Here is a 15,830-nt window from a genome sequence, read left to right as displayed (position 1 = left end):
AGAATGACCTCCTGTGGCGCTCTGTGGTCATTTCGGTAGAATGAGTCTGGCACTGAATGAGCTCCTGTGTCTCATCACCGTGTCGTAGAGTGGGTGGGAGCCATAACACAGTTTAGCTCCGTCACTGAGCAGACCTAAAACATTCCGCTGTGCTTCCCCCAGATTTCTCAACCAAACCTCATATCGTGTGAGAACTGATGCTCATTTTGAAGTTCCAGCTTGTGTAACGCCGGCGGTCGGTCAGCTGATGCTGGACAGATGAGCTGTATATTGGTCCCCACACTGCAGTTGAGTTCCGTTTTTATCGTCGCAGCTCATGTGGTTTTGAAATATTCGCTCCAGCCCCTGTTTCTCGTGCCTTTTCCATCAATCTGAGACTAGATGAGCGCGGCTGAGGCTGTGCCTAGGCGAAAACGGAGGTGTGTGTTGTGGTGGACGTGTGTTTGTTTGTGTGGAGGGAGAGGGATGTTGAACCAGGACGGATACTTTTAAGATAAAGATGAGATTAGTCGAAAAATGCGATCTTGGCTGCAAGTGTGTGGAAGCCAGCAGGGCCTGAAACCCAGCGGGAGGCGCTAGTGCAGTAGCCTTTCAGATGATCTTTTAGTTTAGCACACTGACTTTTTGATATCGCCAGTTACCCATAAACAAACCAGTCATGGTATTTTTCAGGTAACTATTTCTACTTTTTACCACATTGGCCACATTTTAGATACGGAAGCAGTAAAGTATCATGTTAGTAAAAATACTTTTAAAAATAAATAAACAAAGAACTTTCCTCACAGCTCTTCATACACTATTGCCGTGACGGTGTATGCAGTTTTTTCTAGTTCACAAGATACCATATCATTTAAAAAGACAGATTTTATTTATTTTTATTATAACGATGATCATTTTATTTTAAAAAAAAATCCTGCTAGCTTTTATTACAGTCATTTTTTAAAGGCGGGTAAATTAGAGGGAGATACAGGTCGAGCGGGCAGTTGGTAGAGTCTAGTAAAGGCGATTTCTTTCCTCTTGTATGTGTTTGGACGCAGTCTACCTCAGTATTCTTTCAGAATATAGTAGAGCCAAGTGCATCTCTCTCCACGCCCATTATTTCACTAACTCTGAGACCAGAGTTCCTCATAATTCCAAAATATTACGTACAAAGCCCCGCCCCCTCGGCCAATCTCTTTAGTTTACTGTATTTATTTATTTATTTGATTTTTTCCCTTGCAGACGACTTTAACGTCACATTCAGCCCCAAAGATCTGACTGGTCACATCAGCTGCATACAGTTCATACATTGTCAGTATGTACCAGGAAATGAAAACGGGACCGGATTTCAAATCCAAAATTGATCCTTCTGTATTTTCAACCTGAGTTTTTTTTTTTTTTTTCTTGGGCCTTGATTTATTTTAACAACTGTCGGTGTATTTCCCACTATTTCTAACTCTCCAGCTCCATATTGTGGTCATTTATATGGTATTTATTTGGTATTTGTATTGGTATCTGCTGTTCTTCAGGAAGCCATTCGCTGTAAACCAGCATTCGTTTTTTGGGAAAAATGAAGCTTCTGAAGTTGAACGGTCAGTGCAGCATTGATTGGTTCAGATTTAGTTTGAAATATTTGCCAAAATTGGGCTCTTTTCTTAGCTGTAATCAACACTGTGTAATGTCCAAAAACTACTGAGCCCTGCAGGGGACATCACATATAAATAAAAATAATGTGTGGCCACAACTTAGTAAAGTGTGTGAACAAGATAATTAAGTTGTGGCCATGACTTAAGGTGTGAGAATGAGATTCTAATGTGTGGCCATGACTTAGTGAGGCGTGTGAACGAGATAAATTAAGTCATGGCCATGACTTAGTAAGGCGTGTGAATGAAAATTAAGTTTTGGCCACAACTTCATAAGGTATGGGAACCAAATAAGTCGTGGCCACGACTTAATAAGATGTGGGAATGAAATCCTAATGCATGGCCATGATTTAGTAAGGTGTGTGAACGAGAAGTCGTGGCCGTGACTTAATGAGGCATGGGAACAAAATTCTAATGCGTGGCCATGACATAGTAAGGCATAGGAATGAGGTAGTTAATCCTTGACCACAGCTTACTAAGGCATGATCTCATTCCCATGCCTCATTAAGTCATGGCCACACATTAGGATCTCGTTCCTACGCATTAATACAGTGTCACCAGCAGGGCTCCATATAAAACAGCACAGTGCGCCTTTTATACCGGTAACAAACCCTTAAACACATGAAGCTGAGTTGCTGAAATTAAAGGTGACTGTAGAGTCACAAATGAATCCAGTATGTATAAGCTTGCTGCACTGGCTTTGTAGTTATTGGTCCAGGATGTTATTACCTTGTCCAGCAGTTTCTTGTGTTGGTCCTAAAAAATGAAATCACTTCCAGCTAACGTCAAATTGACCCTTTTCCTGTATGCTCCAAATGTGATTTGCTTTCCATCATCGATGTAATTGTAATGTTTTTTTTCTCCCTTACTGTGAAATTGAAAACTATTGCTATAATGTGTAATGTAATGGGGCTTGGGGGAAATGGACAGTACCTGCCTGCCTCCCCTTCTGCATGGGTTATCTTAAAAGAGCTCTTCTAGGACAATCCTGTGTGCCAAAAAAAACCTTTTTCAACTTTTTTTTTTTTCTTTCAAAAATTTCAGATCGCAGAATTCTCAGGGAGGCGTGAGCTCGGGGGGTGGGGGGGTGTTAGTTTGCTCTTCTTGCCTCTTGGCCATGCTGGAGAGCACGTAGCGCTCCCTCTGGTGGACGGTCGGCGTAAGTGTGCAGCCAGACGGATAATGTAGCTTAGGGCCCTGACCCGCAGTGCCTTGGACATACTCGAGCATCCTTCAAACCAAACCCAGCCATCAGACTCCCTGGACCGAACTTCCGGAGTGTTAACCCACCCAAGAGTTTTTTCTGTTTTGTTTTTTTGGTTTTGTTTTTTGTTTAAAAGGCGAACTTTGGGTTAAAACCTTTTTTCTGCTTGGCTCATCATTACTGTATTGATGTATGTGAATGATATTATTATTATTTTTTTTTCCAAAAGCTGAACTTGTCTCTGCTTGGAATTGCTGCGGCTTGCTCTGTGCATCCGAGGAAATCGGCCCTGCAAAGCGTAACATTAACGGAATGGCTTTTCCCCTTAGATTCACTGAAATACATGCATTTTTTTGGGAGGGAAAATGAGGAGTTTTTATATTTTAATGAATGCTATGTATAGAAAATGATCGTAAATTATTAGACAGCTACATAAGATAGTAACAGGTCCCCCACAAACAGAAAGCACTTACATTTGACTGAAAAAAAAGAGGAAATAGATCAGTAAATAAAAGCACCTGCGGTTGGACAGAGCAAGCTAGCAGCGCATCGTGGCCTGAGGACAAGGCATTGTATGTATTTTATTGTTTTAAAAGGAAAAAAGTATTGCATTTAGAGCTTAATTTCTATTTTTTTAGCCAAAAAAAACAGGGAGGGCAAATTCAAATACTTTTCTGACTGTAAACTTTTGCTATTCTTGTACATTGAGATGAAATTTGCATTAACAGTGTATATACCTTTTTTGATGTTGTTGTTTTTTTCTTTGAGAAACTGAAAAGTGTGTCGTCCTGCGGTCGTATTAGTGCATTGCGAAGATTTTTATGTACAGCCAATTGTTTCGACATCCGTGAAATAATCCCGCTGTTGATTTTTGACACATCCCCCCCAAAACTTTGTATATTTACTTAAATATCTGTTCACAAAGTTGACAAACATAATAAACATTCATTGATTGCAATGAACTGGAAGAGACCGCTGCATTCGAATAAGCTATACAGTTCAAAGCTGTCCATCAGGAACAGCTGAAATGGTCACAGAACACAGTGGATTGTGTGTTGCTTTATTTGTTGTTGTCTAGGCTGAAAGCAAAAATCAACATATTTTATTACTTCCGGAATTATTTGACCTATGAACCCCAGGCTCATTGCCATGTATTTTGGTACAACGTGTGTTCTGACATTTTTTTAAAGGAGTATTCTGCAATTTTTCAAAAAATTCTTACTTTATTAAACTCAATAAGATGTGAGCAGAGATCCAGAGGGTTTGGTGTGAAACGGTTCAGACGTCTTTACAGTGGTGGTGATGGGAACCAGGCGTCGCCATGACTACAACACAGATATAGACACTTTATTTACCATCCAGAACCACCAGAGAACCTACACGAGTCTTCTGAGCTTATATGGACATTTGACGATGGTAAAACTGATAAATCTGCTAAAAATTAATTCCTCATTTATCTCTCTCATTAAATTGATTCACAAAAATAAACATTTAAGTTCAAAATCTTATTAAACCTATATATAAAACAGCGTCTCAGTCATCAGGCAGCGAATTCAGAACCATTTCTTGTAGAAACTTTCTATGGGGGAGCTTTTAGAGGTGGACGTCTGGTTCCTATCACCACCACTGTGAACAGCTCTGACTCTAAGTTACTCTAGAACGGAGCGTTTCACAGCAAACCGCTCTAAACGGCTTTATATCTTAATTAACTGCAGAAAATCTGAAAAGTGGGTGGAATTCTCCTTTTAATGTAGCTGTCAGGCTGTTAAATGTTGAGTTTTGTGCTCTAATATGGGTGGATTTGCCCTCATATTTGAAAAGTGGTGCATTGCATTTATGAATTTACTCTGATTTCTACATAAAGAAAGTCAATTATATCAACATAGTTTGGTTCATGCTCCGCCTACTGATGTTCTTTCATAGTTACTGTTGCTAGGTTGGACAAGCAGTACAGGATGCTAGTAGAAATGCCATTCAGCTGAATGTGTTTAGGCTTTTTATAAGCTGCAGTATTTTGTATCATCATCAGAACTGAACATGACATTTTAAATAATAGCAATGAAAATAATAATAAAATCTGAGTTCTTAAAAACTTAACTCACATTATTATGATGGACCTTTGTATAATTACTACAGCTTAATTATAACAGTTGTGGACAGAGCCAGGATAGGTCAGCTGACCTGTGGGCTGCTGTTGTGTTGTTTTTTTTTGTTGTTTTGTTTTGTTTTTTAATTGTATGATCAAGCACTACATTAGCATTAGCATGGTGGCAGATTGTTGATGTTGTTTACATCCTGAAGAGTTTAATAGGCTGCAGGAAGTCCAGAAGCTCTGGACTGGACTGGAAACTCCACCTTATGGAGTGAAGCTGAAGTTGCTCTTTGTGTTGAGTGGAGTCTTGTCTAGCCTTGCTGTGAAGGAACACCTGTGAAATGTGGGCGGAGCTCGGGTTGCTCAGATTTGTCCAAGTTTACACACTTTTGGCAATAATGATGGACACTGTCAAATCCCTTACACTCAATGCATCACGCTCTTTAGCGTCTCCAGGGGCCGCATTCATGAAAGCTTTCTTAAGAAGGTTCTCAAGACGAACACTAAGAATGTTCTTAAAGGCAGTTCTCAAAAAAACGTAAGAAGTTCTCAGATCTTCTCTTAAGATAATCGTAATTATTGTCTTATGTAGGCTACATTGCGTTTTACCGTGTGCCGTAATGCTGCGGAATGCGTTTTTAATGTGTATTAGATGCAGTTTCCATTATTTAATCCACTCAGATGTGCACAATGGAGGAAAAACATCAAACCAAGTTTTAAAAAAAAATAGCAAACAAGAACCAGAGGTGACGGGAGAAGAAAAAGTCTCCTTAAAAATATGATAACTTTACTTTAGGGTGACGGTCTGGAGCAGCAGAGGCAGCATCCGAGTTTGATACGCTTACATGCTTAATCCCATCGGCTCTTCCAGCCTCAGACGAGCGTGATGCTGTCGTCAGAAAACATTTAAGAGCTTAGTATTTTTAAGAATATCCCGAGTTCTTGGAATTAATCTTAAGAAACTAGTTACGAATATGAGAATTCTTAAGATGTAATTTGAAGAATAAAAGTTTTTTTTTGTGTGTTTTTTCTAAATAATGAATTAAGAAAAAAATGATGTTAAGATTTTCTTTCGTGAGTCCGGCCCCTGGTTCTGTTGGTCCTCACTCTGAATAAATTCTTGTTGCATTAAATTACATTTAAAGTCAAGTTCATTTATTTGTGAATGGCCTATTCAGGAGGTGGATGTTTTTCTTCAGACAACAACATTCAGTAACGCTACACACCTTCACTGTGTCTCTGCCGTGTTTTGCCCAAAATCTCATCTACCAGACACCCCCCAGTACCCCCCCCCAAACACACACACACACACACACACACAGTCTGTGCCATCAGCATTTACACCACATACACACCCTTTTCCTGTGTATATAAAACCACAATCACTTCAGTAGATAATGTTAAAAACAGTCATTAAAGAAATCATGTATAGAATCAAAATGTGCCATGATTAGCTAGAACCGCTTGACAATTTACTTTTTTTTTTCATTTTGATTTTTTTTGTATTTGTTGATTTTTTTTTTTTTTTTTCTTTTGAGAGCCAAGCAGTGATATGTACAGAAAAATGTTGGAATGATATGAATATAAATATTGCTGTGTGTAAATTATTCAACAATTAACTGTTTATATAAAAGATTATGAATAAAAACTTATTGGAGAAAAAAATGCTCCTTTTTTTGGTCCGTTTTCTGGTTCATGTGTGCAGAGACAACAAGAAACAGAAATATTTTTGGATCAAGTCAAGAGGCTGTTATTGTCATTCCGTCTCTGTACAAGTTCACCGTGGAGTGAAATCACGTTCCTCCAGGAGCATCACGGTGCAACAAGGAACAAAAGTACAAAGTGCGAATGTGCAGACATCGTGTGCAAACAAAAAATTAAACTAGAAACAATAAATACGACAAATTAAACAGACACTAGACGCAGTAAGCAGACAGGACAGCGCAGCACCGACACAGAGCAATGCAGCTGTGATACATGCAGAATGTGGTTTGACATCGTCTTGCTGAAATAATCAAGGCCCTTCCCTGAAAAAGACGTCGTCTGGACGGCAGCAGATGTTGCCAAAACATTCAGCATTAATGGCGCCTTCACAGATGAGCACGTCACCCCTGCCATGTGCACTAAAGCCCCCTAAACCATCATGAATACTGGCTTTAGACCTGAGCACTGATAATAAGCTGAGTGGTCTTCAGCCCGGAGGACACAGTGTCCATGATTTCCAAAAAGAGTTTCAAATGTTGATTCGTCGGACCACCGGACACTTTTCCACTTCCCCTCAGTCCATTTTAAATGAGCTCCGGCCCAGAGAAGGTGGCAGCGTTTCTGGATCCTGTTTATATTTGGGTTCTTCTTTGTGTTTTAGAGTTTAACAGCGTTTGTGGATGCAGTGATGAACTGTGTTCACAGACAGTGGTTTTCAGACGTGTTTCTGAGCCCATGCAGTGATTTCCACTACAGAACCATGTCTGTTTTTAATGCAGTGCTGCCTGAGGGCCCAAAAATCACGGCCAGCAGATACTGGTGTTCAGCCTCGTCCCTCACAGACAGAGATTTCTCCAGATTCTCTGAGTCTTTAATGATATTCTGCACCGTAGACGATGGAAAGCAGAAGCTCTTTGCTGTTTTGTTTATTATTACTAATTCTTGCGATTGATGGAGAAGATGTTGTGCATGGTTTTACATAGAACCTTCTTGAAAAGGGTTCTTTTATTGTTACAAGTTTGATGTGGTAACAATAGCAGAACCCTTTTTGGTGCTATACAGAACCTTTTTAAAAATATCCAATGCATTTTCCATCACTCTGAAGAACATTTCATCATGCAAAGAACAATTTAAGGATGTAAATCGTTCTTTAAGTTATTATTCTACATAGAACCATTGTCTTTACTAAAGAACCCTTAAAGAACCATCTTTTTAAGGATGTAGTTGTTGATTATAGTTTGCAGCAGAACGTGATATGAGGCCTTTCTTTTGAGTTTACATCCTGAAATGGCTCTTCAGGTTGATAGAGAAGATGTTGAACATGATTCTACATAGAACCTTCAGGAAAAGGGTTCTTTTATAGTTAGGAGCTTGACGTGGTAACAATAGCAGAACCCTTTTTGGTGCTAAACATAACCATTTTCAAAAGTATACAACACATTCTCCATCAATCTCAACGTTTCACCATGCAAATTGTTCTTTACGTTTTTGTGATCCTACATAGAACCATTGTTTTTACTAAAGAACCCTTGAAGAACCATCTTTTTAAGAGTGTAGTTGTTGATTGTAGTTTGCAGCAGATACAAATATGCAGCCTTTTTTGAGTGTACATCTTTATGGTTCTTCAAGGGTTCTTTTGTAAAGTCAGTGGTTCTTTCCATGGTGGAATGGTTCTTCAGACAGATGGAGAAGATGATGTACATGATTCTATATAGAACCTTTTTGAAAAAAGGTTCTTTTATTGTTAAAATAGGACCATTTGCACAACATACAGCAGCTTCTCCATCAATCTGAAGGCTTCGCCATTCAAAGAACCGTTTAAGCATGCAAATAGTTCTTTGAGTGTTCATGGTTCTACATAGAACCGTTGTTTTTACTACTGAAAGAACCTTTTTGAGACTGTAGTTGTTGACTGTAGTTTGCAGCAGATCTCGATATGAGGCAGCTAACTTCCTCTTTTCTGCAGGGACGGCGCTCACATTCGTGCTCATGACCTGTTTCACCACCTCAGACACCAGCGAGTTCCGCTTCAGCGCAGAACAACCAAGAGCTTCAGAAGCTCACACACCGACACCTGCTCCTCCGCTCCTCGGCCCCCCTGCCCCTCCGTAAGCCCCCCAGAGCTCCAGCTGTTGAATCAGGACTGAAGACTGTGGCTCCGTGTTCCTGTCTGTGGATTAAAGGAAGCTGGTGAAGGATCAGGGCTTAGAAACTGCACCCGGCACCACGTCTGCCAACTTTTCACTGCTCCGCTGGCAGAGAGGACCAACCAGAACAGACTGACTGTGGGACTGGAGCTTCTTTCTAAAAAGAAAAAGTCAGTTTTTCATTTTTTTGTTTGTTTGTTTGTGGATTACTGATCACTGGACCCGCCTAAAAAAGGGTGAGTACTTTTTTCAGCCTTTTTTCTATCAGCTCTTACCACATCCACACACTTTGTATACTTTTATTTTGCATTTATATCATTTCTGTCGAAAAAAAAGGATATATACATCAATTTTTTTTCGGCATCATTTGAGCACAGCGTCCTTTGCATTGCGGAATAATTTCATAAGGAATGGACCAATAGAAATGCTCCAAAAATGCTCCTGGAGCAAAATCTCTATATTTAACTTCCAATAACAGTTTAGACCGTTTTTGCCTTCTTGTGTAAAGTTACCAATTTGGAGATACACGTTGTTTTCGGACAGCAACAATACACACTGTCCTTTAGATAAAGCAGTAGGATTCATGTACTGTCCGATATATCGTCTATTCCGGTGTATCGGTGCTGGCAATCATTCTAAGTTTAAGCCATATTGATATAAAGAGAATTTAGAATATCCTGAACCATAACGTTGCTATTTAAATGAAATAATGACTGCAGTAAAAGTTTAAATAACAGAAAACAATTAGAGTAAATGAGTTTGAATACTTTAAGGGGAATTCCTGCCTAGTTCAGTTGTGAATGATACTCATTCAGACGTCTTTACAGTGGTGGTGATAGGAACCAGACGTCGCCATGACTACAACACAAATACCTTTTATTTACCATCTAGAACCACCAGAGAACCTACATGAGTCTTCTGAGTTTATATGGAATGTTGATGATGGAAAAACAGTGGAAAATCTGAAAAAATATGGGGACTATTTTGCCTCACAACACAATGCATGTATCCCTCCACCATGAATGCAGGATAATAATTATGGTAAAGGCCAAAATCTTCTAAACACTACTGTGAAATATTGCCTTTGCAGTGAATTCAGAACCATTTCATGTAGGAACTTTCTGGATTGAGCATTTATCAGCGAGGGAACCGAACCGTTCATACGGCTCCCGTTCTTCTCATTTTGGCCTAAAATAAAATGCACAAGCACCAAATAGCGAACATGAGCTGAACCAACACAACAGAATGAAATTAAACCCAATAAAGAGAATTATTTAATGTCTATTTAATGACTAAAATGAAAGATAAAAATATGTGAATATACTAAAACAGAGCAGATGAGCAGATGCAGTAGCATCATTTGAAAAAACTCAGATATATGAAAGCTGTGTTAGAGCACATGGAACTGAGTAAACAGAGCTGGTCACTACACGCCTGCTGATACATAACAAAAATAATTGTTAAAAAAATCTGTTGAAAATCGATAAACACTGCGTTTCCTGTCAGTAAATGTTCTTTCTGCCTGGCTAGCGTTTACAGTATTGCGTAATATTTCCTCTGCCATCATTTAAAAACAAGAAAACAGAACAAAACAGTCAGGCTACATACTGTACCACTTGTTATCATTATCATGAGATCTGCCTCCGCAGTACTGATCTCGCAGAAGGCTGCAATATGCAAATGAGCCCTCTACCCAATCATGGTGTCTGTTTACTGTGCTCTGCGCCCAATCACGGTTTCTGAATTTGACCAAATCAGGTCATGATCCAAACCAATGTCTGTTGTTTTGTTAAAAAATAATGCCGGACAACCTTTAATCACGTCACACCGATTCATCAGAGTTTACCCTGCTAGACACAGCGTGGTGCAACTGCAGTATGTAGCAAGACCATTGCAACACTAATATTTCATCCATGTCATGTCATCCTTACAGTCCAGGCCAAGCAAGTTAGGTCAGGTTTGCATTCCTTTAGCACTCAGGAAGAGCTTATTAATTTCCATATCTGATACTCTTAATATCATGATATTGTGTTAACAGTACCCATCAGCACTAGCAGCGTTCAACCTATAACAGTGGGTTATGACTCAAAACAGCACGAGAAAGTTTCTCCCACTAGTTACTGTTGCTTCACTCTCTGCCAGCAAAGATTCAGGAACTGTGCAAGCACATGTTGTTGCTTGAGTAGTCAAGTGCAGCCTAACTAACGGCCAGCTGAGGCTAAACTGTGAGGCTGGATTTACAGCAAAACTTTTATGCAACTTGTTGCATGTTGTGAGTTGCCTGCAACCATTGGCGCAGTTCAAGAACAAAGTTGCACACAAGCGTGTGTCACGTAGGAGCAGTTATGGGCTGGAGGTCAGGGAACCGGCCCTGTGACCAGAAGGTTGCCAGTTTGATCCGTAGCGCCCACAGTACATGACTGAGGTGTCCTTGAGCAAGACACCCAACCCCCTAACCCGGGCGCTGTGCATGGGGCTGCCCATCGCTCCGGGCAAGTGTGCTCGCTGTCCCCTAGTGTGTGTGTGTGTGTGTGTGTGTGCTCACTAGTGTGTATGTGGTGTTCCACTTCACTGATGGGTTAAATGTGGAGGTGAAATTTCCCCGTTGTGGGACTAATTAGGGTCTTAATCTTATCTGTTTACATATGAATATTTACGAGCGTAGTGGATCAGATTTCAGTATCAGAGAGCAGAGCGAGAACTATCTAGCACTAGTACAATGTCCTTATGGGAAAGTCTGTTCACTCAGTGGCCTTCTTAACTCTGAAACCTTATCTGTTTAGTCATGATGACCAATTTAGTCAGAACTGAATGGACAGTATCTATTACAGAATGACAGTTCCTGACTTCATAATCTCATCATTAACTCCAAATAAGAAAAGAGCATCATACAAACATCCTCACTAGACCAAACCTCCTGAATCCTGTCCTAACTTTAGGATGAACCCCAGCAGGGTCCTGACCTCTGTTTAAGGCCCGTTTCTCTGGTTCTGAGGCGGATGAGTCAGGAAGCGTAGTTCACTACCAGCATTATGAGCTCCGTTTATTTCTACTGTAAAACGCGGCTTTCACTGGGAGATGTTTTTCTTTTCTAACTCTGTATTTTAAACATCTCAGACGCTGCCGACTCGAACTCCACCGCCCCTCTGATCACCTTCCTGTGTTAATGTTGATTATGATATATTATAGTGATGGTGGTGAATAATGAGGAGACGGAGCTGAACGTGTGTCTGTTTATTAGGAGGAGTAACGTTAGTGAGCTCGGTTAAAGCGGTGGGAAATGGAGACTGAAACTGAGGAGCAGCGATGCTCTGATAAACAGCAGGGGGCGCTCTCACGTTCCAGCTAACTAACTTGATAATTTTGATTACATATTTACATTCATAGCTAACAGACATGACAGTTGATATCTAGTGTGCTGACTGGCTGAAAGGCCAGGACTTTCTCTGCAAACGTCATGTTGAGCGTTACCTTTCATATTGCAACCAGGGGCTGGTCTCCTCATTTATACGTCTCTATTACTTCTCAATATGCTTGACAAGAAAAACTAATGGCTTAACAACTGTGGGTGAAAGACTGTCTACTGAAAAAAGAGAAGAGTTTAGCAGACGTTATCGTTAGCTTAGCAACCATTCTAGAAAAACCAGCATAGAGCAGCATAGCTGTTCACCAGCAAGCCCAGCGAAAGCTGTAAATGGTGGTATTCTGGTCAACTAGCATGACCGTGGAGGGTGACAAACTAAAACACCACTAGACCAGCCTAAGCACTGAGCAACTCTCATTTGTTTCCCATCCTCCTTCTTGTGGTCATTGGACGTGATCACGTGATTTGTTATCTTCGTTTTGATTGGCTGTTTCATGAAACTTATTCCATGAAACATTTGCATTAACTATAGACTATATAAACATCTTAACTATAGTGAGAGTTACCAAAGCTTTTAATTGTCTATTTCAGTTATTAAACTGTGCTGGTCTGGTTGGTCCATCTGACTGACTAGTTGCGCCGCCTGACTTTTCAGACTAATTTCAAATGAAACATGCGTTTACATAGACACCCATAGAACCCGTTTAACCTTCAGCTTGAGTTTCTACTTGAATTCTTTCAAATTAATAAACTTTATTATAATGAATCACAACTCAATATCTGTGAAAAAGCTACTGACCTTGGCCTTGCACCATGAAGGTCACTCGGGCTCTTCTTTATGATGCCATACCACGGCCCCCCCCTTTGGTAAAAGCATGCCAAAATAAAAGCCCTTTGTTTTTGGTTGTGCCACTTGACGTTTGAGGAAGTGTTTCAGTGAGTTGAGCATTTTTAAAGTTGAAAGCATTTCACAACATGGTTTATATTTGAAAAATTTCAAACATAAAATCATGCCAAACTATATATATATATATATATATATACTTTTACTTAGTCAGCATTTATGGTTGGACAGTTGCACCACCAAAAAGAAATTAAAACTAATTTTATATGGACGCAGTGAAACGGATGGATTTGTTTAGTCACCTTTTTCAGTCGTCACCTTTTTTTAGGAGCTACCTGCGTATTTCAACATTTTCCTCACTTTACATACTGAGGTGAAATTTTGACGGCTGACTTGTCTCATTTTGACTGATCACAGCGTTCTCACGGTGCTGCGGAGTCGACTCCAAAAGAGTCAATTCCTCAACTCCGATGCATGTGGGACTTGGAGTCGACGACTCGATTCGAAACGCTCGACTCTTTGACTTTTCGACTCTGTTGATTGACTCACAGCATCCCAGCATGCTAACACATATTAGACATAAAGACAACACATTTATATCATATCACCGATTTGTAGCGACTCAAATGACTTTTTATGCTAAATTTCCACTTTATCTTTTAATTAGTTTAGGAGTCGACTCCACAGAACTTTTCAAGGACTCCACCCAATAAACTACAACTGTGAAAATGGTAAACAATGGTTCATATTTTAGTACGTTAGCCAGCTAGGCCAACTTCACATAAGCTACTTAACATTAGGTCAAATTACATTCTTAAAAGGATGCTTCTTGAAGGGTTCTTTAGTAAAGGCAATGGTTCTATTTAGAACCTTGATTTCTAAATGGAACCATTTTCTGCTTGAATGGTTCTTTGCGTGGTGGACTGATGCTTCAGATTGATGGAGAATATGCTGTAGAAAGACCTATATGGACCATTTTTGAAAAGGATTCTATATAGCACCAAAAAGGGTTCTTCTATTCTTATGATGTCAAGCTTTTTACAAGAAAAAAACCCTTTTCAAAAAGGTTCTATGTAGAACCACATACAGTACACTCTCCATCAATCTGAAGAACCATTTTATGATGCAAAGGACCCTTTAGTCATGCAGATAGTCTTCGGGTGTTCATGGTTCTATATCGAACCATTTTCTTTATTAAAGAACCCTTCAAGAACCCTCTATTTTGAGTGTAGATGTTACAAATGAGCTACAGCGTTAGCTAGCTATCAGAAAAGAACAGTTTAAAAAGCAAATCCATCACGTTTTTTAATCTTAACGGTTCTAAATGTCTTTTTTCAGCAGGGTTGTATAAGGTTCTGTGTAGAACCTTTTTGACAATGGTCCTATATAGCACAACAAAGGGTTCTGCTATTGTATACAAGCTTGACACCGTAACTACACCTGAACCCTGTTTGGTGCTATATAGAGCCATTTTTCAAAGCTAGACAGTCTCCATCAATCTGAAGAACCGTCTTTACTAAAGAACCCTTGAAGAACCGTCTTTTTAAGGGTGTAGGTGTTACAAATGAGCTAGAGCGTTAGCATTAGCATAACTAGCTAGCAAGCTAGCTAAATAAATAACTGTGCCTTTCGGAGGAAAATAAGACCAGTGGTAAAGTCAGTGGACATGAAACTGAGAAAGGGGGTCAAACAGGCCGAGGGGGGTTTGTGGCAGCACCTGAAACAGAAACTAGAGTGGTCCGAAATATTAGCGCGCTAACTTCAGCGCACTGTTCTCGCCAACAGTGAAAATAAACAGACTAAAAGCTGTTACAGTGAGCTGGCTGGAGAAAGCAAGCCTAATGGGATGTTACACTAAAGTTGGTGTCTATGCTGCTGTTTCAGATACGACTTGGTATAATTTAAATGTTAAAGCCATGTGTTTTAATAAACGCACGGCCTCCATGGTGCAGTGGGTGGCGCTGTCGCCTCACAGCAAGGAGGGCCAGGGTTCGATTCCCCGGCCGGGTGACCAGCGTCCTCTCTGTGTGGAGTTTGCATGTTCTCCCTGTGTCTGCGTGGGTTTCCTCCCACAGTCCAAAGACTGGGTAAATTGCCCCTTGGCAGTCCATCGACCTGTCCAGGGTGTATCCTGCTTTCCGCCTGATGACCACTGGGATAGGCTCCCATGACCCAGAAGGATAAGTGGCTTAGAATTTGTGTGTGTGTGTGTGTGTGTATGTGTGTTTCATAATGCTCTGCACTACACCACGATGCATGCACTGCAACGTAATGTGTGCTCCAACTCTCCTACCCTAAAAGCAGTCTATGGGACAGCGGTTACTGCAGCCCAAACTGAGCCCAAGCCTTAATGAACTTGCAGTAAAGAAAGGTTGCCAGGTGTTCAGTTCAAGCAAATAGGTAGGTGTGAAAGTCTGAGCTCCTGGGGATGTTTACATTTTTAATATTTCAAGTGTTTATGTAATGTTTCAATGTGTACCATAAGTGCCTATATGTTACTGTTGAGGTTTTTGCATATTTTGAGTAAACAGTGGTCAGTTTGGGTTACAATGCAACATTTATTCAAAATTAAATGGCGACAAAGGTTTTTTTTTCACCCCAGATCTGAACATTACAAACATTCAAACATTTACACATTACAGGAAATCAAACTGCAGTGCGGCTCACACTGAATAATAAATAACGCAGATGTGACTACATGGCTGTAAAGACACGCTTGGTGTGTGTGTGTGTGGGTGTGTGCGTGTGTGTGTGTGGGTGTGTGTGTGTGTGTGTGTGTGTGTGTGTGTGTGTGTGTGTGTGTGTGTAAGTGTACTTTATTGTATATGAGCATTATCTTTTTGCAGTTGTATA

The sequence above is a fragment of the Pygocentrus nattereri genome, chromosome 15, assembly GCF_015220715.1.
Source record: "Pygocentrus nattereri isolate fPygNat1 chromosome 15, fPygNat1.pri, whole genome shotgun sequence".
Classification (NCBI taxonomy): domain Eukaryota; kingdom Metazoa; phylum Chordata; class Actinopteri; order Characiformes; family Serrasalmidae; genus Pygocentrus; species Pygocentrus nattereri.
The sequence above is the reverse complement of the archived record's forward strand: the minus strand, read 5'-3'. Positions refer to the sequence as shown.